Source organism: Acipenser ruthenus, chromosome 44 (genome assembly GCF_902713425.1).
Source record: "Acipenser ruthenus chromosome 44, fAciRut3.2 maternal haplotype, whole genome shotgun sequence".
NCBI lineage: Eukaryota > Metazoa > Chordata > Actinopteri > Acipenseriformes > Acipenseridae > Acipenser > Acipenser ruthenus.
Genome location: NC_081232.1, coordinates 3,478,111 through 3,497,181, shown reverse-complemented (window position 1 = coordinate 3,497,181; position 19,071 = coordinate 3,478,111). Strand labels below are relative to the sequence as shown.

The window sequence follows — 19,071 nt, the reverse complement described above, 5'->3', positions numbered from 1 at the left end:
TCCCCCCGTCTGGGCGCTGGACGCTCGCGGTCCCCCCGTCTGGGCGCTGGACGCTCGCGGTCCCCCCGTCTGGGCGCTGGTGCCTCCTCTTCATACTGGGTGGGGCATATGGCTAACGTGTGCCCATAAGCCCCACAGCCAGGGCATAACTCTGCTGCGAGGTTCTTTAAAAAAACCTCCCAGCCATCATCCTCGACCTCCTCCCTTTTGGGCTGTGGACGCCCCGACTCCTCCCTTTTGGGCTGTGGACACTCGGGTTCCCCCCACTCAGGCGTAGGACGTTCGGGTTCCTCCCACTCAGGCGTAGGACGTTCGGGTTCCTCCCACTCGGGCTGTGAAGGCAAAACCAGCAGGCATTCACCCTCTGCTGGTGGAGATGGGGACAGCAGGTACTCACCCTCTGCTGGTGGAGATGGGGACAGCAGGTACTCCTCTGCTGGTGGTCCTGCTACCTGGGCTGCTGTTCCATTTATGGTTGCCTCCAGGTAGCTGAGGACAAACTCCACACCTTCCTCCAAGGTGTTTGGGGTGTGTTCCTCCTGATAGGCCTCCCATCTCTCACTGTCCATCATCCACAGGGCCCGAACGACTATGGGCAGAGCCTGGGCCTCCAGCCCAGCATTCTCTAGGAAACAGCCCCGCAGTTTGATGGCGTCTTCTGCCATTGACTTTTTTTTTTTTTTTTTTTTTTTTTTTCCAGACCCCTCCTGGTCTGACGCTTGGAGGCGCGGCTATCCCACGATGACACCACGTGTCACAAAGACGGCCAGAGTGGGTGGCGTCAGACCAGAAAAGGAATACACAGACAGTGGTTGTGATGAGCTGAGTGCAATGGCTGCACTCAGCGTTTATTAACAAAATAAAAGGTTTCAAACAGCACAAAAACAGGACACGGCACTACACGCCAAAATAAATAGACATACAAAACGGACTAACACTAAACAAACGGTGCACAGACAGACAGACAGACACGGTGAGTACAAACAAACTTATCTTTACGTTTAATGATTTTACTTATTTTAACTCTCCTCTCTCTCTCACCCGTTCTCCTCTTCCGAACACCCAACCACGAGTGACTAACCGTGCATTTATTTATACTGTTTGTGCTGGGATTCAATTACTAATTAATTATTCACTTGAATCCCAGCACGTGAATTAATTCTGTGCAACCCCGTGCTCACATATTACATTTAACCAGCACGTGAAGTGATTTGTGCTCTCCTCGTGCCTAAATACAAATCTACACTTTAAATATACGTGAAACACAGACCCGTTTATATCCCGTGTACCAATCTATACACCAACATTTACCCACGCAACATACAACACATAACACAAATGCACACAGGGGCGGGGCGCTTTGCCACAGTCCTCCACACATTTCAATTGTAAAATGTAATGCCTGCAGCACTTGATATTCCCAGGTGGTCTCCCATCCAAGTACTAACCAAGCCCAACATTGCTTAGCTTCTGAGATCAGACGAGATCTGGCTTATTCAAGGTGGTGTGGCCGCAGGCGATTGCATTTCTGCTTTCATGACTTTTATGTTTAGTGAGCTGGGGGTGATTCCTCCAAAATTTCCTTTTGTCCTCCACACATTTCAATTGTAAAATGTAATGCCTGCAACACTTGATATTCCCAGGTGGTCTCCCATCCAAGTACTAACCAAGCCCAACATTGCTTAGCTTCTGAGATCAGACGAGATCAGGCTTATTCAAGGTGGTGTGGCCGCAGGCGATTGCATTTCTGCTTTCATGACTTTTATGTTTAGTGAGCTGGGGGTGATTCCTCCAAAATTTCCTTTTGTCCTCCACACATTTCAATTGTAATTACAAAAATGTAATGCCTGCAGCACTTGATATTCCCAGGTGGTCTCCCATCCAAGTACTAACCAAGCTCAACATTGCTTAGCTTCTGAGATCAGGCTTATTCAAGGTGGTGTGACCGCAGCGATTGCATTTCTGCTTTCATGACTTTTATGTTTAGTGAGCTGGGGGTGATTCCTCCAAAATTTCCTTTTGTCGTCCACACATTTCAATTGTAAAATGTAATTACAAAAATGTAATGCCTGCAGCACTTGATATTCCCAGGTGGTCTCCCATCCAAGTACTAACCAAGCTCAACATTGCTTAGCTTCTGAGATCAGGCTTATTCAAGGTGGTGTGGCCGCAGGCGATTGCATTTCTGCTTTCATGACTTTTATGTTTAGTGAGCTGGGGGTGATTCCTCCAAAATTTCCTTTTGTCCTCCACATATTTCAATTGTAAAATGTAATTACAAAAATGTAATGCCTGCAGCACTTGATATTCCCAGGTGGTCTCCCATCCAAGTACTAACCAAGCCCAACATTGCTTAGCTTCTGAGATCAGACGAGATCAGGCTTATTCAAGGTGGTGTGGCCGCAGGCGATTGCATTCCTGCTTTCATGACTTTTATGTTTAGTGAGCTGGGGGTGATTCCTCCAAAATATCCATTTGTCCTCCACACATTTCAATTGTAAAATGTAATGCCTGCAGCACTTGAAATTCCAAGGTTGTCTCCCATCCAAGTACTTATCAAGCCCAACATTGCTTAGCTTCTGAGATCAGACGAGATCAGGCTTATTCAAAGTGGTGTGGCCGCAGGCGATTGCATTTCTGCTTTCATGACTTTTATGTTTAGTGAGCTGGGGGTGAGTCCTCCAAAATTTCCTTTTGTCCTCCACACATTTCAATTGTAAAATGTAATTACAAAAATGTAATGCCTGCAGCACTTGATATTCCCAGGTGGTCTCCCATCCAAGTACTAACCAAGCCCAACATTGCTTAGCTTCTGAGATCAGACAAGATCAGGCTTATTCAAGGTGGTGTGGCCGCAGGCGATTGCATTTCTGCTTTCATGACTTTTATGTTTAGTGAGCTGGGGGTGATTCCTCCAAAATTTCCTTTTGTCCTCCACACATTTCAATTGTAAAATGTAATGCCTGCAACACTTGATATTCCCAGGTGGTCTCCCATCCAAGTACTAACCAAGCCCAACATTGCTTAGCTTCTGAGATCAGACGAGATCAGGCTTATTCAAGGTGGTGTGGCCGCAGGCGATTGCATTTCTGCTTTCATGACTTTTATGTTTAGTGAGCTGGGGGTGATTCCTCCAAAATTTCCTTTTGTCCTCCACACATTTCAATTGTAATTACAAAAATGTAATGCCTGCAGCACTTGATATTCCCAGGTGGTCTCCCATCCAAGTACTAACCAAGCTCAACATTGCTTAGCTTCTGAGATCAGGCTTATTCAAGGTGGTGTGACCGCAGCGATTGCATTTCTGCTTTCATGACTTTTATGTTTAGTGAGCTGGGGGTGATTCCTCCAAAATTTCCTTTTGTCGTCCACACATTTCAATTGTAAAATGTAATTACAAAAATGTAATGCCTGCAGCACTTGATATTCCCAGGTGGTCTCCCATCCAAGTACTAACCAAGCTCAACATTGCTTAGCTTCTGAGATCAGGCTTATTCAAGGTGGTGTGGCCGCAGGCGATTGCATTTCTGCTTTCATGACTTTTATGTTTAGTGAGCTGGGGGTGATTCCTCCAAAATTTCCTTTTGTCCTCCACATATTTCAATTGTAAAATGTAATTACAAAAATGTAATGCCTGCAGCACTTGATATTCCCAGGTGGTCTCCCATCCAAGTACTAACCAAGCCCAACATTGCTTAGCTTCTGAGATCAGACGAGATCAGGCTTATTCAAGGTGGTGTGGCCGCAGGCGATTGCATTCCTGCTTTCATGACTTTTATGTTTAGTGAGCTGGGGGTGATTCCTCCAAAATATCCATTTGTCCTCCACACATTTCAATTGTAAAATGTAATGCCTGCAGCACTTGAAATTCCAAGGTTGTCTCCCATCCAAGTACTTATCAAGCCCAACATTGCTTAGCTTCTGAGATCAGACGAGATCAGGCTTATTCAAAGTGGTGTGGCCGCAGGCGATTGCATTTCTGCTTTCATGACTTTTATGTTTAGTGAGCTGGGGGTGAGTCCTCCAAAATTTCCTTTTGTCCTCCACACATTTCAATTGTAAAATGTAATTACAAAAATGTAATGCCTGCAGCACTTGATATTCCCAGGTGGTCTCCCATCCAAGTACTAACCAAGCCCAACATTGCTTAGCTTCTGAGATCAGACAAGATCAGGCTTATTCAAGGTGGTGTGGCCGCAGGCGATTGCATTTCTGCTTTCATGACTTTTATGTTTAGTGAGCTGGGGGTGATTCCTCCAAAATTTCCTTTTGTCCTCCACACATTTCAATTGTAAAATGTAATTACAAAAATGTAATGCCTGCAGCACTTGATATTCCCAGGTGGTCTCCCATCCAAGTACTAACCAAGCCCAACATTGCTTAGCTTCTGAGATCAGACGAGATCAGGCTTATTCAAGGTGGTGTGGCCGCAGGCGGTTACATTTCTGCTTTCATGACTTTTATGTTTAGTGAGCTGGGGGTGATTCCTCCAAAATTTCCTTTTGTCGTCCACACATTTCAATTGTAAAATGTAATTACAAAAATGTAATGCCTGCAGCACTTGATATTCCCAGGTGGTCTCCCATCCAAGTACTAACCAAGCCCAACATTGCTTAGCTTCTGAGATCAGACGAGATCAGGCTTATTCAAGGTGGTGTGGCCGCAGGCGATTGCATTTCTGCTTTCATGACTTTTATGTTTAGTGAGCTGGGGGTGATTCCTCCAAAATTTCCTTTTGTCCTCCACACATTTCAATTGTAAGATGTAATGCCTGCAGCACTTGATATTCCCAGGTGGTCTCCCATCCAAGTACTAACCAAGCCCAACATTGCTTAGCTTCTGAGATCAGACGAGATCAGGCTTATTCAAGGTGGTGTGGCCGCAGGCAATTGCATTTCTGCTTTCATGACTTTTATGTTTAGTGAGCTGGGGGTGATTCCTCCAAAATTTCCTTTTGTCCTCCACACATTTCAATTGTAAAATGTAATGCCTGCAGCACTTGATATTCCCAGGTGGTCTCCCATCCAAGTACTAACCAAGCCCAACATTACTTAGCTTCTGAGATCAGACGAGATCAGACGAGATCAGGCGAGATCAGGCTTATTCAAGGTGGTGTGGCCGAAGGCGATTGCCTTTCTGCTTTCATGACTTTTATGTTTAGTGAGCTGAAGGTGATTCCTCCAAAATTTCCTTTTGTCCTCCACACATTTCAATTGTAAAATGTAATTACAAAAATGTAATGCCTGCAGCACTTGATATTCCCAGGTGGTCTCCCATCCAAGTACTAACCAAGCCCAACATTGCTTAGCTTCTGAGATCAGACGAGATCAGGCTTATTCAAGGTGGTGTGGCCGCAGGCGATTGCTTTTCTGCTTTCATGACTTTTATGACTTTTATGTTTAGTGAGCTGGGGGTGATTCCTCCAAAATTTCCTTTTGTCCTCCACACATTTCAATTGTAAAATGTAATGCCTGCAGCACTTGATATTCCCAGGTGGTCTCCCATCCAAGTACTAACCAAGCCCAACATTGCTTAGCTTCTGAGATCAGACGAGATCAGGCTTATTCAAGGTGGTGTGGCCGCAGGCGATTGCAATTCTGCTTTCATGACTTTTATGTTTAGGGAGCTGGGGGTGATTCCTCAATAATTTCCTTTTGTCCTCCACACATTTCAATTGTAAAATGTAATGCCTGCAGCACTTGATATTCCCAGGTGGTCTCCCATCCAAGTACTAACCAAGCCCAACATTGCTTAGCTTCTGAGATCAGACAAGATCAGGCTTATTCAAGGTGGTGTGGCCGCAGGCGATTGCATTTCTGCTTTCATGACTTTTATGTTTAGTGAGCTGGGGGTGATTCCTCCAAAATTTCCTTTTGTCCTCCACACATTTCAATTGGAAAAATGTAATGCCTGCAGCACTTGATATTCCCAGGTGGTCTCCCATACAAGTACTAACCAAGCCCAACATTGCTTAGCTTCTGAGCTCAGACGAGATCAGGCTTATTCAAGGTGGTGTGGCCGCAGGCGATTGCATTTCTGCTTTCATGACTTTTATGTTTAGTGAGCTGGGGGTGATTCCTCCAAAATTTCCTTTTGTCCTCCACACATTTCAATTGTAAAATGTAATGCCTGCAGCACTTGATATTCCCAGGTGGTCTCCCATCCAAGTACTAACCAAGCCCAACATTGCTTAGCTTCTGAGATCAGACGAGATCAGGCTTATTCAAGGTGGTGTGGCCGCAGGCAATTGCATTTCTGCTTTCATGACTTTTATGTTTAGTGAGCTGGGGGTGATTCCTCCAAAATTTCCTTTTGTCCTCCACACATTTCAATTGTAAAATGTAATTACAAAAATGTAATGCCTGCAGCACTTGATATTCCCAGGTGGTCTCACATCCAAGTACTAACCAAACCCAACATTGCTTAGCTTCTGAGATCAGACGAGATCAGGCGTATTCAAGGTGGTGTGGCCGCAGGCGATTGCATTTCTGCTTTCATGACTTTTATGTTTAGTGAGCTGGGGGTGATTCTTCCAAAATTTCCTTTTGTCCTCCACACATTTCAATTGTAAAATGTAATGCCTGCAGCACTTGATATTCCCAGGTGGTCTCCCATCCAAGTACTAACCAAGCCCAACATTGCTTAGCTTCTGAGATCAGACGAGATCAGGCTTATTCAAGGTGGTGTGGCCGCAGGCGATTGCATTTCTGCTTTCATGACTTTTATGTTTAGTGAGCTGGGGGTGATTCTTCCAAAATTTCCTTTTGTCCTCCACACATTTCAATTGTAAAATGTAATTACAAAAAAGTAATGCCTGCAGCACTTGATATTCCCAGGTGGTCTCCCATCCAAGTACTAACCAAGCCCAACATTGCTTAGCTTCTGAGATCAGACGAGATCAGGCGTATGCAAGGTGGTGTGTCCGCAGGCGATTGCATTTCTGCTTTTATGACTTTTATGTTTAGTGAGCTGGGGGTGATTCCTCCAAAATTTCCTTTTGTCCTCCACACATTTCAATTGTAAAATGTAATTACAAAAATGTAATGCCTGCAGCACTTGATATTCCCAGGTGGTCTCCCATCCACGTACTAACCAAGCCTAACATTGCTTAGCTTCTGAGATTAGATGAGATCAGACGAGATCAGGCTTATTCAAGGTGGTGTGGCCGCAATCGATTGCATTTCTGCTTTCATGACTTTTATGTTTAGTGAGCTGGGGGTGATTCTTCCAAAATTTCCTTTTGTCCTCCACACATTTCAATTGTAAAATGTAATTACAAAAAAGTAATGCCTGGAGCACATGATATTCCCAGGTGGTCTCCCATCCAAGTACTAACCAAGCCCAACATTGCTTAGCTTCTGAGATCAGACGAGATCAGGCTTATTCAAGGTGGTGTGGCCGCAGGCGATAGCATTTCTGCTTTCATGACTTTTATGTTTAGTGAGCTGGGGGTGATTCCTCCAAAATTTCCTTTTGTCCTCCACACATTTCAATTGTAAAATGTAATGCCTGCAGCACTTGATATTCCCAGGTGGTCTCCCATCCAAGTACTAACCAAGCTCAACATTGCTTAGCTTCTGAGATCAGGCTTATTTTTTTTTTTTTTTTTTTTTTATTTATTTATTTTTCTAACATTGTACAATATTTACAACTTGAAAACAAGGCTGTTATGTGTTTTCCTAAGAAAAATATTGTTATAGAGAATTTTTTCATCAAAATGCTCCATTTGTTTATGTTCTACACAGTAATGAAATATATATGAAATATTTTTCTTCACATAAAAAATATACAATTTTACAATATCTACTTTCATATTATGAAACTCTGCCATGTTTCTTCTCTTTAAAATTGTATACCTTGCATAACTCAAAAATAAGTTCACCGCTAGAGTGTTAACATTATCTATTTTATCAGTCAATCCAAACAAAAACATTTCCTCCCATGACAATGTATTGAGTACATTCTGCTCTGCAAATTTAAAGAACCCCTCTATTAAACCCCTCAAGTATTCCCTCAGCCCCTGCAGTTCAGTGCATTTTACAAATAGATGCAATAATCCTTCCTCTCTACTTTGACACACTGAACACAAGGCATTGTCACTTTTGTGCATTTTAAAAAGGAGCCACTTTGTAAAGATGCAATTGTGCCTCAGTTTAAAATCATTTTCTTCACATTCGGGAGATTTATAAGTCTGTCTTACATTATTCCAAATTGTACAGATTTTAAAGTTTGGAAATATTTTTTGCCAGAATTGCTCCGACGTTGGCTTTTTAAAAACCACACTCATTAACACTAAATAGAACAATTTGGTCGTACATTCAATAATGTTAAAGTATTTATTTTCCCTTTTTAGAAGAAACACAGGCAAAGAAACTCCACGTGACAGTTTGCTGTTATGTTCTTGATTAATAACCCTCACCCAACTCTCAGGGACGGCACTTTGTATTTTACTGTACTCCTTTATTATTATACTAATGGGAATATCTTCGTTCTTTTCTTTTACCAAGTCAACTATTGCCAAACTGGGTAAAAAGCCTTCTTTAAAAACGTACATAATGTCTTTAATTTTACTAACACCTGCTTCTATAAAACTCTTTTTATAAAGTGTCACACCTTGCACTTTTAACAGTGGGTTCAAAAAAAGAGGCTGCTCCAATATTTGTTCTCTGGTCTCTGGCTTAAAAGAGACATGCTGCAAGAACTCGGACCAAGCCACTAGAACTTCTTTATAAATCCAGGGAACATCCTTTACCATTGAAGGTTTAAGACACATTAATAGAATTTCTTCCCCCATTCCCAAACCCCCACAATTTGATAAGAAATGTTTCAGAAAGTGCTTCCATACACTGTTATTCGTAGGGTCTAAAAACTTTTTAACCACTTTAATTCGAAAGCTCTTTCGTTTTAGCTCAATATCTGCCAGCATTAGCCCTCCTTTACTGATTTTCCCAATGACTGTATTATAGCTGATCTTAGCAGGTTTCCCAGCCCACAGAAACCTAACCATCATGTTTTTAATCTCTTTCTCAGCCCACTGGGGGATCTCCTTAACACTCAGTAAATACCATATCCTGGAAAGAAACAGACTATTAATGACCAATACTTTACCCTTCAGAGTCAACTCCCTGCCACTCCACAAATTCAAGATGGCCCTCATTTTGATTATCTTTTCCTGCCAGTTCTTTTCAGCCACTGACCTCTCTTCTAATCCAATATATACCCCCAAGATCTGAAGGCTTTCCTCTGCAATTTTGAAAGGTATATCTAAAAGTGTATTGCTTTTCCTTACAGGGAGAATTTCTGATTTATCAATATTGATTTTTGCCCCTGAAGCAGAACAGTAAGATGTGAACACTTCCATTATTTTTGGGATGCTGTCTAAACTCGACACTGTGAGTGTGGTGTCATCTGCATGCTGATATATAATTGATTTTTCATTACAACCAGGAATTGGGACTCCAATTATGTCTTTATTCCCTTGTATTGCCAGGCTCAGGGGTTCTGCAATTACTGAATACAGCAAAGCAGAGAGAGGACATCCCTGTCTCACTGACCTCTCCACTGGGAAGAACTCAGTCAGATTGCCATTACATTTTACCCTACTAAAAATATTGGTATAAAAAATCTTAACCCATGAGGTAAAACTATTCCCAAAACCAAATCTCTGCAGCACCTCTAATAAGTAATCATGTTCCACCCTATCAAAGGCTTTTTCCTGATCTACTTTTAAAATATAGCTTTCTTTTTGCTCCATTTTCAAGTAACTAACTACATCCCTTACCGAACATATTGTATCCGCTATATCCCTTCCTGGCACACAATAAGTTTGGGAGGAGGATATTATCTTAGGCAATACCGCTTTCAAACGATTTGTGAAAATCCTTGTTAGTGCCTTATAATCACAATTCAACAGACTTATGGGCCGATAGTTTTTTAATAAGGCTTTATCTCCTTGTTTCTTGTAGATTAAAGTAACTATCCCCATTCTCATTGTTGGACTTAAAAGACCTTTCTCTTTAACCTCTTTAAATACTTGTAATAAAATAGGGCAGATAAGATTTTTAAATTTAAGATAAAATTCCAGGGTTAACCCATCTGAACCAGGACTTTTATTAGTTGTCATATCCTGCAAGGCGTCTTCCAGTTCCTCCAACCTAATCTCCTTCTCACAACTCTCCCTGTCTTCCTCACTCACTTTAGTTGCTATAAAAGAAAGTATTTTCTCCCTCTCCTCCAAAATTGTACCTTGTTTTTTAAAAAGCCCTGTGTAAAAATTACAAACTTCTTTTAAGATTTCACCCTGTTCTTTAGTTACTTCCCCATTACTTTTAGTCAGTTCTTCTATATAGGAATCCTGTTGTCTTTGTTTTTCAAGCCCAAAAAAGAATGTAGTGCTTTTCTCTCCCTCCACCACATGTCTGGCTTTGGATCTTAGTATTGCCCCCTCACAGCGCTCGTTTTCAATTCCTTTAATTTTGTCTTGCAATTCCTCAATTCTGTTATAATTCATATCCATCAGTTCTGCTGCCTTCTCATATTCACGTTTAAGTTCTACCTGAACCTCCTGCTCATTCTTAATTTTAATTTTATTTCTATTTATCCCATATTGAATGCAGTATTTCTTTATATTGTATTTTAAATTATCCCACCATATTCGTTTTTCATTTTGAAACAATGGACACTTCATACTATCCCTAATTAATATTTCAATTCCCTTACTAAACAAATCTTCTTTCAAAAATGGATTATTAAGACACCACAACCCTGGTCCTTTATGCAACTTATTAAACAGGACTTGAAAAGAGAAAGCAGCATGATCGCTGAAAGAGGTGAATTTATAACCAATCTTCCCCAGGTAGCTAAGAAAGTTAACATGACATATTCCAAAATCTATTCTGCTTTGGTTTAATTCCTTTTGTACAAACTGTCTCCTGGAGAAATCCCTCTTTAAAGAATTTCGGCATCTCCAGAAATCAATATAATTATAATTCTCCAAATGCCTTGCCAACAAATTTCTGGAATAATCACCTTTGAAAACCATTCCTGATGCGATGTCAATAGTGCTCATAGCTACATTGAAGTCTCCCACCATAATGACATTGTCTGCTCCTAGGTGTCTCTCTAGGCCAGTAAAAAAATCAAAACGCTCCTTTTGTCATTAGGAGCATAACAATTAACCAATTCAAAACAATTATTTTTAAAATTAATTTGGATTTTTATAAATCTCCCTTCGGTATCCTTCTCTAACAAAGAAACGCTTTCCTTAAAATTATTACTAACTAATACAGCCACCCCTCTCCTATGGTTGGAATAATTACTAGTATAGATGTCCCCATTCCATAAATGCTTGAAATCATGAATAAAAACATCATCCCAGAAAGTTTCCTGCAGGCAGACAATATCATTCTTATTTACATTAATTAAAATTTTTTCAAGTTTAGCAAAATTCCTTAACCCATTTACATTAAGTGATAATATTGAGACCATTCCTGCAAAAAGAAGAAACAATTCTTTCAAAAACCTGACCATTATGCTTCCTTTTCCTGCAGAACATCAAACCCTTTTGTTTTAATCATTTTTGCAACCGTTGTTTTGCAAACCAATGTCCCAATGTCTTTCTTTTTCCTCACACACCTGGATGTTGTCGCAGGTGACGCTGAACTAGTTATTCTGTGTAGTAAAACATTGGACCTCTTTGCATGGAGGATCTCAGTAAGCTACAGTGCACGGTTCATCAACTGATTCAGATTCAGTTATGTTAAGTCTGCCAACTGATCATGTAGGGCAAGGCAACAACTGAGTGCCTGAAAATATGAATAAAAGTGAGTTTTGACCTCCTTTAGTATTCTGGATGGAAGGCATACCTTGCAAAATGACCCTGTGTGAACAAAAGGAAATATATAGAAATAATATGTACAGCTAAACGTGTCCAAGTATCTTATAGGAATGAAGTCAGACCATGGAAATCCACACCTGCGATGGAGAAACTTTGGATCAAGGGACTTGTTATGGAACCAACTAGAGCTGAACCTGGTACAGAAGTTGAATTCTGCTGGGAACGGGCAGATATGCTGGACATGTGCTGGATGATTTCAAATATGGAATGTACTTTGATATAAAAAATAATGGGTTAGAGGTTTTTTGAAGGAAGGATAAAGATAGAGTAACCTTGTATTGTCAGTAGACGTCTCCCTTGCACCATGAAATAGGTCAGTCCACTCGTTGTTTTGACAGGAAATTAATTAAGTATTTGGTAATCTGGGAATTTCTAAGAAAATATATAATAAACGATTTACTGTTTGTATATCTTATCTTCAGAAAGCGTGAAGCTTGATAAAAATGCACAATTCCGGCTAAAAAAGTGGATGTTAATCACACCTTGCCACATAGACGGCCGGAGAGGGTGGCGTCAGACCAGAGCCAGGTAATAAAACAACAAGAGAGAGGTGGAGTTTGGTTGAGCTGAGTGAATGCTTTCGCTCAGCATTTAATAAATAAACAGAACAGAAAATAAAAAGATTGTAAGACAAAAACACACAGGACACGGCACTCGTTGCCAAAACAAAAAGACAAACGAACAAACACGGTGAGTGAAAATAAACAATCATTTACTTTTTCCTTCGTTTTACTATTTAGTTTCTCCTTCTCCACACTCGTTCTCCACTCACCGAACTCCCAACCCCGAGTGAGTGAAAACATGCAGCTTTTATGCAGTTGTACCGAGAATCGATTGCTAGTCAATCATTCAATTGGAATCTCGGTACAAATGCACGTGAATTAATTAAAGTGCACTTTCCCGTGTTCATATACTAATACTTTAAATGAACGTGATGTGATTTGTGCCATCCTCGTGCCTAAATACAAATCTACATTTTAAATACTCGTGCTGCACACACCCATTTATATCCCGTGTACCAACTACAATACACCAACATTAACACACGCAACATACAACATATAACACACAAATGCACACAGGGGCGGGGCACATTGCCACATATACCCCCCCTTGTGCGTAGCACACATGGCCTCAACGGCCACCTCCCCCCTTAAAAACCCAGCAGTCCAGGACAAAGTCTCGGGCTGGGAAGTGAGGCTTCAGTGGGCCCTATGGCTGGCAATGCTGTCAGCACCCCTGCCGGTAGTGGCATGGCTGACAGCATGCTGGTCCACTCCTGCAGTGAAATTCCTGCGGGGGATGCTGGTCTCCTGACCTCTCCCCCTTTCTTCGTAGCCGGTAGCTCCCTCCTGTGGGGCTCCGGCCACAAGAACTCCTGCAACAAACTTCTGCTGGGGAAAGTGGTCTCCTGACCTCTCCCCCTGTCTTTGTAGCCGGTAACTCCCCTTTCTGGGGCTCCGGCCACCGTAATCCCTGTGGTGGAGGTTGGGGAAACAGAGACAGCTCCTGCTGTTCTGCTCCTGGCAGTGGCGGAGGCAGAGGCAGCTCCTGCTGCTCTCCTCCTGGCAGTGGTGGAGGCAGAGGCAGCTCCTGCTCCTCTGCTCCTGGTGGTGTCGGAACCAGCAGGTATTCACCCTCTGCTGATGGAGGTGGGAGGGGCAAGCAGGCTGTGGCGGTACTGGCTCCCTCTGCTGTGGCGGCTGGGCTGGTGTGTGCCGTGCTCCCTTCAGCAGCATAAATAGAGGCTGCTGGGGGACACCAGCATCCTGCCCTTCTCCCCCCAGAAAAATTCAGGAGGTTGAGCCTGTAACTCCTCCCCTTCTGGCTCTTGAGACGGCAGCGGCAGGTGAACCAACAGGCATGCTTCCTCTGCTGGTGGACACGGGGACAGCAGGCATTGTTCCTCTGCTGGTGGACATGGAGACAGCAGGCATTTTTCCTCTGCTGGTGGACGCAGGGACAGCAGGCATTCTTCCTCTGCTGGTGGAGATGGGGACAGCAGGCATTGTTCTTCTGCTGGTGGAGGTGGAACCAGCAGGCATTCTCTCTCTGCTGGCAGCTTGGGTCCTAGGGCTGTGGAAGCACCGACTTCCCCCTCTTGAGCTATGGATGCACCGACTCCCCCCTCTTTGGGCTGTGGACGCACCGACTCCTCCCTCTTGGGCGTAGGACGTTCGGGCTCCTCCCACTCAGGCGTAGGTCGTTCGGGCTCCTCCCGCTTGGGCTGTGGACGCTCTGGCTCCTCCCGCTTGGGCTGTGGACACTCAGGCTCCTCCCGCTTGGGCTGTGGACGCTCTGACTCCTCCCACTTGGGCTGTGTACGCTCAGGCTCCTCCCATTCAGGCATAGGACGTGGCAGCAAGGGCTCCTCTTCTTCATTCTGCATGGGGAATAGGGACAACGTGTGCCGATATGCCCCACAGCCAGGGCACCACTCCCCCATCCCAGTCTTTGGGCCATTGCCTGAAGGGTCCTGTGGACGGAGCAGGGTATGGTGGTGTGGCTAGTTTGGCCACAGTCGAAACACCACAGCCCTGCTTCCACCTTTCTCCCTTTGCCCTCCTGTGCTCCTCTCCAGCCTCTTCTCCACATTTCTTTTCCTTTTGTTTTTCAATAAAACTGCAGTTCCCGCTCTGGCCTGAGTCCTGGAGGCGCTGTAGATCCCACGCAGGACACCACGTGTCACAAAGACGGCCGGAGTGGGTGGCGTCAGACCAGAGCCAGGAAATAAAACAAACAAATACTGTACAGGGCTGCTCGCCCTGTTACACACCTATAAATTGATGTTTCCAAAAACAAGATAAGAAAGGGATTCTTTGCAACATATAAATCAACATTAAAACTTAGCAGCCAAGGTCTTAAGAAAAAACCTGTTTCGGCTGGATTTTGTATGAACAAAGGACAGGGTCAAGCCTAGTTCGGTCATTATAAAATATATACAAGTTGAATGCATTTATACTGGACTGTATTTGGATTTAAATCTTAGAAGGAATCACCAAAATAAAGTGATATTATAAATTCTAGGAGCAATTGTTAAACTGAAGTAAATTAATTCAAAGTTTATCTTATAATGCCATATTTATAGTTAAAAAAGGTTCAGTGCTAATTGACACTGTTTATAGTTTATAATGGTCAAAAAATAGAAATTAGACACAAAGGTATTGCAAATTAATAAAATAAATGATTAACCTTTTCTAGACAGAATGATATCTGAAACTAAAAATACCTATTTGATTTCATAGGATTAAGCATATGTTTTAAGTATTTGGTATAATGAGAAAGCATATTATTTAAACTGACGAGTGGTATTGCTTGTTCATGACTTTACTGTAGTGATAAAAAGATTAAAAGCCAGAGCAGTATTCGATTTAATTAATTGGGAAAGTGGTACAGTTTCTTTCTCCTTCTATTGAACAAAAAGACCTTTATACATTATGATATCCATTGCATTACAGAATATAAAAGGTATTATGCTATGTTCTTGTGTTAGTTTGTAATGATATACTATAATGTACCTTGTTATTATTGCACTATACTATTGTCTAATGATGGTAGAGGGAGTCATTATAATGTGGTTCTTTAAAACTGCTGCCTAGCATTGAGGAAAAGGGGCCTCTCTCCTTATCAAGATGTATGGGCTTTAGAGAAAGGAGGGGTCTTCTTACATTCCACTCCAGCAAAGCTGCAAGTCTTATAGATTTGGAATTTAAGGTTTATGGAATTAGTGGTTTAGCACAGATAAGAATATATCTTGAAATAATATGCAAAAATTATGGCTTAACAGACATTGATAGGTCATATATCTAAAAAAACTGTTTGCACAGACTTTGGCCTTGAAAAAACAAGAGACTGTTGAAATTGCTTGCAATAGCATATTCTCAGTCAGGTACAGGTCAGAGCCTGGTTAGTGCATCTTTTAAGGGATAAATAATTGTAATGAAAATTATTACCACTTAAACTTAGTGAAACTAATTGACTTGAATATTGTATGAAACAAACTTTTTGTCAAATACTCTGTTAGACAATGGTATATAGTATCAAAACTGACTCATTAAAAACATGATGAAACACAATATGAGGTTAAAAGAAACACATACCTTTAATTTAGCAAAATATAATCAATTAGAGATGATGTCACATATTAAAAACATCTCTCATATATAACACATATAAAAATAGTGTTTTGCATGCACATATAACAGTAGTGTTTTTATATTATATTATAGACCAGGATCAGGGGAACCTTGGTTCAGTTGACTTTTCAGATAAAGGAGGGGTTCGGAGGAAAAACAAGGAATGAGATCATAGGTTTGGAGTTGGACAAATATGAAGTCTTGAATTTATTGGTACATGACTCCAATTAATTCTGAAAAGTTGGTCCGGATCTTTTGAAAACTATCATTTGTAAAAGGGATACGAGCTGTCTCAACAGATTAATGATTGGATTTAATTGAGGCGTCCCATGTATCCCAATGAGATGAAAAACCTATAAAACTCCTAAGTAATTACAATGGAGTACCACACTCATACCTGACAGGGTAATGTGGTCCATTATGTGCAGACCTACACAGTTGAGCTGATTGAACTCAATTTGCCTGGTGAAGACAGTTATATTCTTTTACGATTTATATTTAAGGGTAAGCATTAATCAATTATTATTTTATCTCACATGTATCGCATGCATTGCTATAAAGGATTCACAATATGTTCTAGAATTAAGAGAGTATTCTGTTGAATGTGCTGAAAGATACCATTGGGTGCTTTGGGTGATGTGTTCTTGGCCTGCCCGCAGCCCTTGCAAATACATATAAATGTATTAAAGTGTTAACGTTGATATCTGTTAAGACACTGGACTGCCCAGAGCATCTGTCAGCTGGGGATATGAAGTAGCCTGTAGCTACTAAATCCAATATTTAACCGTTAATAAACCAAATGAGTACTGATCATACTCTGATTCGTAAAAAAAAAACTTTAAATACATAAGTCTGTGAATTTCTTGAGTACTAAATTAGTCATCTGGATATATTGCGGGTCCAGTGCATGAACAATAACCCACTAGGAGTAACAATATCTCTGTCCTCCTAACGTCTCCCCTGAGATAAGAGTCTGTGCTGAGCAAACAAAAAGAGTATGTAAGAAATGTGAACCCTCAGGATTCGTGACAATGTTATCTTATCAAGGTTAGGTTTCACTTTCACCTTCGCTCTTCTAAACATTTTTCCCCCCTGTCTCAACCCAGTCCTCCTTCTCTCTTTTGTTGTTTCCAATTCCCTCAGCCACAGTTAGCATAGTTTACCCTAAAGGGCAAGTTATGCACAGCCCTTCTGTTGCACAGTCCCCAGCAGCTTGTAACTGCTCTACCCCCTACTTACTTGTTGATGCAGCTTCCAACCGGACCCCCGGCTCCCTTGCAATATCTGTCGATAGTGCTTGGTAATCAGCAGCCTCCATTTCTAAGAAAAAAGATGAAAATGAAAGTAGAAAAAGCTACAAATAAAATCCCCAAACAGAGATTCCTCCACTAGCACAGTGTAGGTTTCACCTCAGATCACATGACCAATCCCACAATCCACCAGGCTTATTCAAGGTGGTGTGGCCACAGGCGGTTGCTGTTCTGTGTTTATGACTTTTATGTTAGGTAAGCTGGGGGTGATTCCGCCGAGATTTCCTTTTTTTGTCCCGTTCACACATTTCAATGGTAAAATGTAATTACAAAAGTGTAATGCTTGCAGTACTTGATATTCCCAGGTGGTCTCCCATCCATGTACTAACCAAGCCCAACATTGCTTAGCTTCTGAGATCAGACGAGATCAGGCTTATTCAAATTGGTGTGGCCGCAGGCGATTGCAGTTCTCAATGCACGAAAAATATGGTTTACAAATGGTGTAAATCTATTGTAAAACTAAACAAACAAAGTTTGCAAAGTTTTCACATGTTGCAAACCTATTGTAAACTTTATTTTTACAACTGGTTTACAAGACCAAGAACTTTGGAGGACTTATAGTCCATTTGGACCTCAGGTTTGCACATTAGTAAAATAATGGTTTACAAACTATGTAAACCTATTGTAAAATATACAAACTTAGTTTGCAAAGTATGCACACATGTTGCAAACCTATTGTAAACTTTATTTTTACAAATGGTTTACTAGACCAAGAACCTAATGGAGGTCTTTTAGTCCATTTGGACCTCAGGTTTGCACATTAGTAAAATAATGGTTTACAAACTATGTAAACCTTTGCAAATGTATAGTTTAGAATGGTTTGCATAAATTGAATGGTAAACAGTATTTTTTCATCAGGTTTACAAAGTGATACAAACTTATTTCCACAGTATGCCCTTTTGGACATTAAGTTTAAAATGTTGTAAACCTGTCTTTGTGAATGGTTTACACAGACCATTTTAACCTGTTTTTTTGCATTACCTCTGTAAACAGCTGTGCACATAGCCATTAAATTTGCCAAATTTTAACCCCCCGTTTTTGTATTCTACATAACAAAGTTACTCGACTTGCAAGACGTTTGATTTAATCTGTTTAAAGTTACAATGAAAGGTCTTGCTAATGTTCTTTATTTAATGGAGTATCATTAAACCTGAAGTATTTACACTAGTTTGTAAAAAAAGAAAATAAGCATATAAGAATACAATACCTTTTGTAAAGTTAGCTAAAACAGTTAGGCAACTTTTAAATTAATACCAAACAAGTTTTTTTTAAGCATTTGTTTTTATTATTAAATATGCAAGCATAGATAACAGCATAAAACATATTTAGTTTTCCAGTAGGCCTTTTATTTATTTATTTATTTATTTATTTATTTATTTATTTATTTATTTACAGTGGCTCATTGAGGACATTGAAAATGTCTTTGTTATGTCGAGATCACAAGATCATTCTTCTCAGGATCTTGATCTTAGGAATAATGTGATAAGGAACCACATAAATAATAATAATAATAATAATAATAATAATAATAATAATAATAATAATAATAATAATAATAAAAGAAAAACACAATTCACAAAATGGGAGTCAAAACCATGTAAGATATCTCTTCCCAAATTTGTTATAACTTTAAATTGTGTCCTTTAAATTTCACCCATGTTAATCTTTAATCAACCATGAAAACTCAGCAGGCAAATCTGGTCTTTTGTAATTTGAAAATGTTCCTCTT

At 40.9% G+C, this 19,071-nt stretch overlaps 18 non-coding genes and 10 pseudogenes across 18 annotated transcripts; all 28 read right to left on the bottom strand.

Moving 5' to 3' along the window:
• Nucleotides 1-1,399: 1,399 nt before the first annotated feature.
• On the bottom strand, nt 1,400-1,518 carry LOC131711680 (5S ribosomal RNA). The gene has a single exon (XR_009313568.1). It is a non-coding gene; the product is annotated as a 5S ribosomal RNA (ribosomal RNA).
• A 100-nt stretch (nt 1,519-1,618) lies between these two features.
• LOC131710465 (5S ribosomal RNA) lies at nt 1,619-1,737 on the bottom strand. Its single transcript, XR_009312337.1, has one exon. It is a non-coding gene; the product is annotated as a 5S ribosomal RNA (ribosomal RNA).
• A 107-nt stretch (nt 1,738-1,844) lies between these two features.
• Nucleotides 1,845-1,953, bottom strand: LOC117419226 (5S ribosomal RNA; annotated as a pseudogene).
• Nucleotides 1,954-2,066: 113 nt separating this feature from the next.
• Nucleotides 2,067-2,175, bottom strand: LOC117419227 (5S ribosomal RNA; annotated as a pseudogene).
• A 114-nt stretch (nt 2,176-2,289) lies between these two features.
• On the bottom strand, nt 2,290-2,408 carry LOC117418975 (5S ribosomal RNA). Its single transcript, XR_004547009.1, has one exon. It is a non-coding gene; the product is annotated as a 5S ribosomal RNA (ribosomal RNA).
• Nucleotides 2,409-2,508: 100 nt separating this feature from the next.
• On the bottom strand, nt 2,509-2,627 carry LOC131713479 (5S ribosomal RNA; annotated as a pseudogene).
• A 114-nt stretch (nt 2,628-2,741) lies between these two features.
• On the bottom strand, nt 2,742-2,860 carry LOC131711818 (5S ribosomal RNA). Its single transcript, XR_009313707.1, has one exon. It is a non-coding gene; the product is annotated as a 5S ribosomal RNA (ribosomal RNA).
• Nucleotides 2,861-2,960: 100 nt separating this feature from the next.
• On the bottom strand, nt 2,961-3,079 carry LOC131710463 (5S ribosomal RNA). The gene has a single exon (XR_009312335.1). It is a non-coding gene; the product is annotated as a 5S ribosomal RNA (ribosomal RNA).
• Nucleotides 3,080-3,186: 107 nt separating this feature from the next.
• On the bottom strand, nt 3,187-3,295 carry LOC131716550 (5S ribosomal RNA; annotated as a pseudogene).
• Nucleotides 3,296-3,408: 113 nt separating this feature from the next.
• On the bottom strand, nt 3,409-3,517 carry LOC131716074 (5S ribosomal RNA; annotated as a pseudogene).
• Nucleotides 3,518-3,631: 114 nt separating this feature from the next.
• Nucleotides 3,632-3,750, bottom strand: LOC131716575 (5S ribosomal RNA). The gene has a single exon (XR_009315462.1). It is a non-coding gene; the product is annotated as a 5S ribosomal RNA (ribosomal RNA).
• A 100-nt stretch (nt 3,751-3,850) lies between these two features.
• LOC131713478 (5S ribosomal RNA) lies at nt 3,851-3,969 on the bottom strand (annotated as a pseudogene).
• Nucleotides 3,970-4,083: 114 nt separating this feature from the next.
• On the bottom strand, nt 4,084-4,202 carry LOC131711817 (5S ribosomal RNA). Its single transcript, XR_009313706.1, has one exon. It is a non-coding gene; the product is annotated as a 5S ribosomal RNA (ribosomal RNA).
• Nucleotides 4,203-4,316: 114 nt separating this feature from the next.
• LOC131716574 (5S ribosomal RNA) lies at nt 4,317-4,435 on the bottom strand. The gene has a single exon (XR_009315461.1). It is a non-coding gene; the product is annotated as a 5S ribosomal RNA (ribosomal RNA).
• Nucleotides 4,436-4,549: 114 nt separating this feature from the next.
• Nucleotides 4,550-4,668, bottom strand: LOC131716572 (5S ribosomal RNA). Its single transcript, XR_009315459.1, has one exon. It is a non-coding gene; the product is annotated as a 5S ribosomal RNA (ribosomal RNA).
• Nucleotides 4,669-4,768: 100 nt separating this feature from the next.
• Nucleotides 4,769-4,887, bottom strand: LOC117419256 (5S ribosomal RNA). Its single transcript, XR_004661977.1, has one exon. It is a non-coding gene; the product is annotated as a 5S ribosomal RNA (ribosomal RNA).
• Nucleotides 4,888-4,987: 100 nt separating this feature from the next.
• LOC131716111 (5S ribosomal RNA) lies at nt 4,988-5,126 on the bottom strand (annotated as a pseudogene).
• A 114-nt stretch (nt 5,127-5,240) lies between these two features.
• LOC131716571 (5S ribosomal RNA) lies at nt 5,241-5,359 on the bottom strand. The gene has a single exon (XR_009315458.1). It is a non-coding gene; the product is annotated as a 5S ribosomal RNA (ribosomal RNA).
• A 109-nt stretch (nt 5,360-5,468) lies between these two features.
• On the bottom strand, nt 5,469-5,587 carry LOC131716570 (5S ribosomal RNA). The gene has a single exon (XR_009315457.1). It is a non-coding gene; the product is annotated as a 5S ribosomal RNA (ribosomal RNA).
• Nucleotides 5,588-5,687: 100 nt separating this feature from the next.
• Nucleotides 5,688-5,806, bottom strand: LOC131711816 (5S ribosomal RNA). The gene has a single exon (XR_009313705.1). It is a non-coding gene; the product is annotated as a 5S ribosomal RNA (ribosomal RNA).
• A 101-nt stretch (nt 5,807-5,907) lies between these two features.
• LOC131712102 (5S ribosomal RNA) lies at nt 5,908-6,026 on the bottom strand. The gene has a single exon (XR_009313991.1). It is a non-coding gene; the product is annotated as a 5S ribosomal RNA (ribosomal RNA).
• A 100-nt stretch (nt 6,027-6,126) lies between these two features.
• LOC131716569 (5S ribosomal RNA) lies at nt 6,127-6,245 on the bottom strand. Its single transcript, XR_009315456.1, has one exon. It is a non-coding gene; the product is annotated as a 5S ribosomal RNA (ribosomal RNA).
• A 114-nt stretch (nt 6,246-6,359) lies between these two features.
• On the bottom strand, nt 6,360-6,478 carry LOC131712339 (5S ribosomal RNA). Its single transcript, XR_009314234.1, has one exon. It is a non-coding gene; the product is annotated as a 5S ribosomal RNA (ribosomal RNA).
• Nucleotides 6,479-6,578: 100 nt separating this feature from the next.
• Nucleotides 6,579-6,697, bottom strand: LOC131716568 (5S ribosomal RNA). The gene has a single exon (XR_009315455.1). It is a non-coding gene; the product is annotated as a 5S ribosomal RNA (ribosomal RNA).
• Nucleotides 6,698-6,811: 114 nt separating this feature from the next.
• LOC131710272 (5S ribosomal RNA) lies at nt 6,812-6,930 on the bottom strand. Its single transcript, XR_009312144.1, has one exon. It is a non-coding gene; the product is annotated as a 5S ribosomal RNA (ribosomal RNA).
• A 114-nt stretch (nt 6,931-7,044) lies between these two features.
• Nucleotides 7,045-7,173, bottom strand: LOC131716493 (5S ribosomal RNA; annotated as a pseudogene).
• Nucleotides 7,174-7,287: 114 nt separating this feature from the next.
• LOC131713628 (5S ribosomal RNA) lies at nt 7,288-7,406 on the bottom strand (annotated as a pseudogene).
• A 10,216-nt stretch (nt 7,407-17,622) lies between these two features.
• On the bottom strand, nt 17,623-17,741 carry LOC131714188 (5S ribosomal RNA; annotated as a pseudogene).
• Between the last annotated feature and the right edge of the window lie 1,330 nt (nt 17,742-19,071).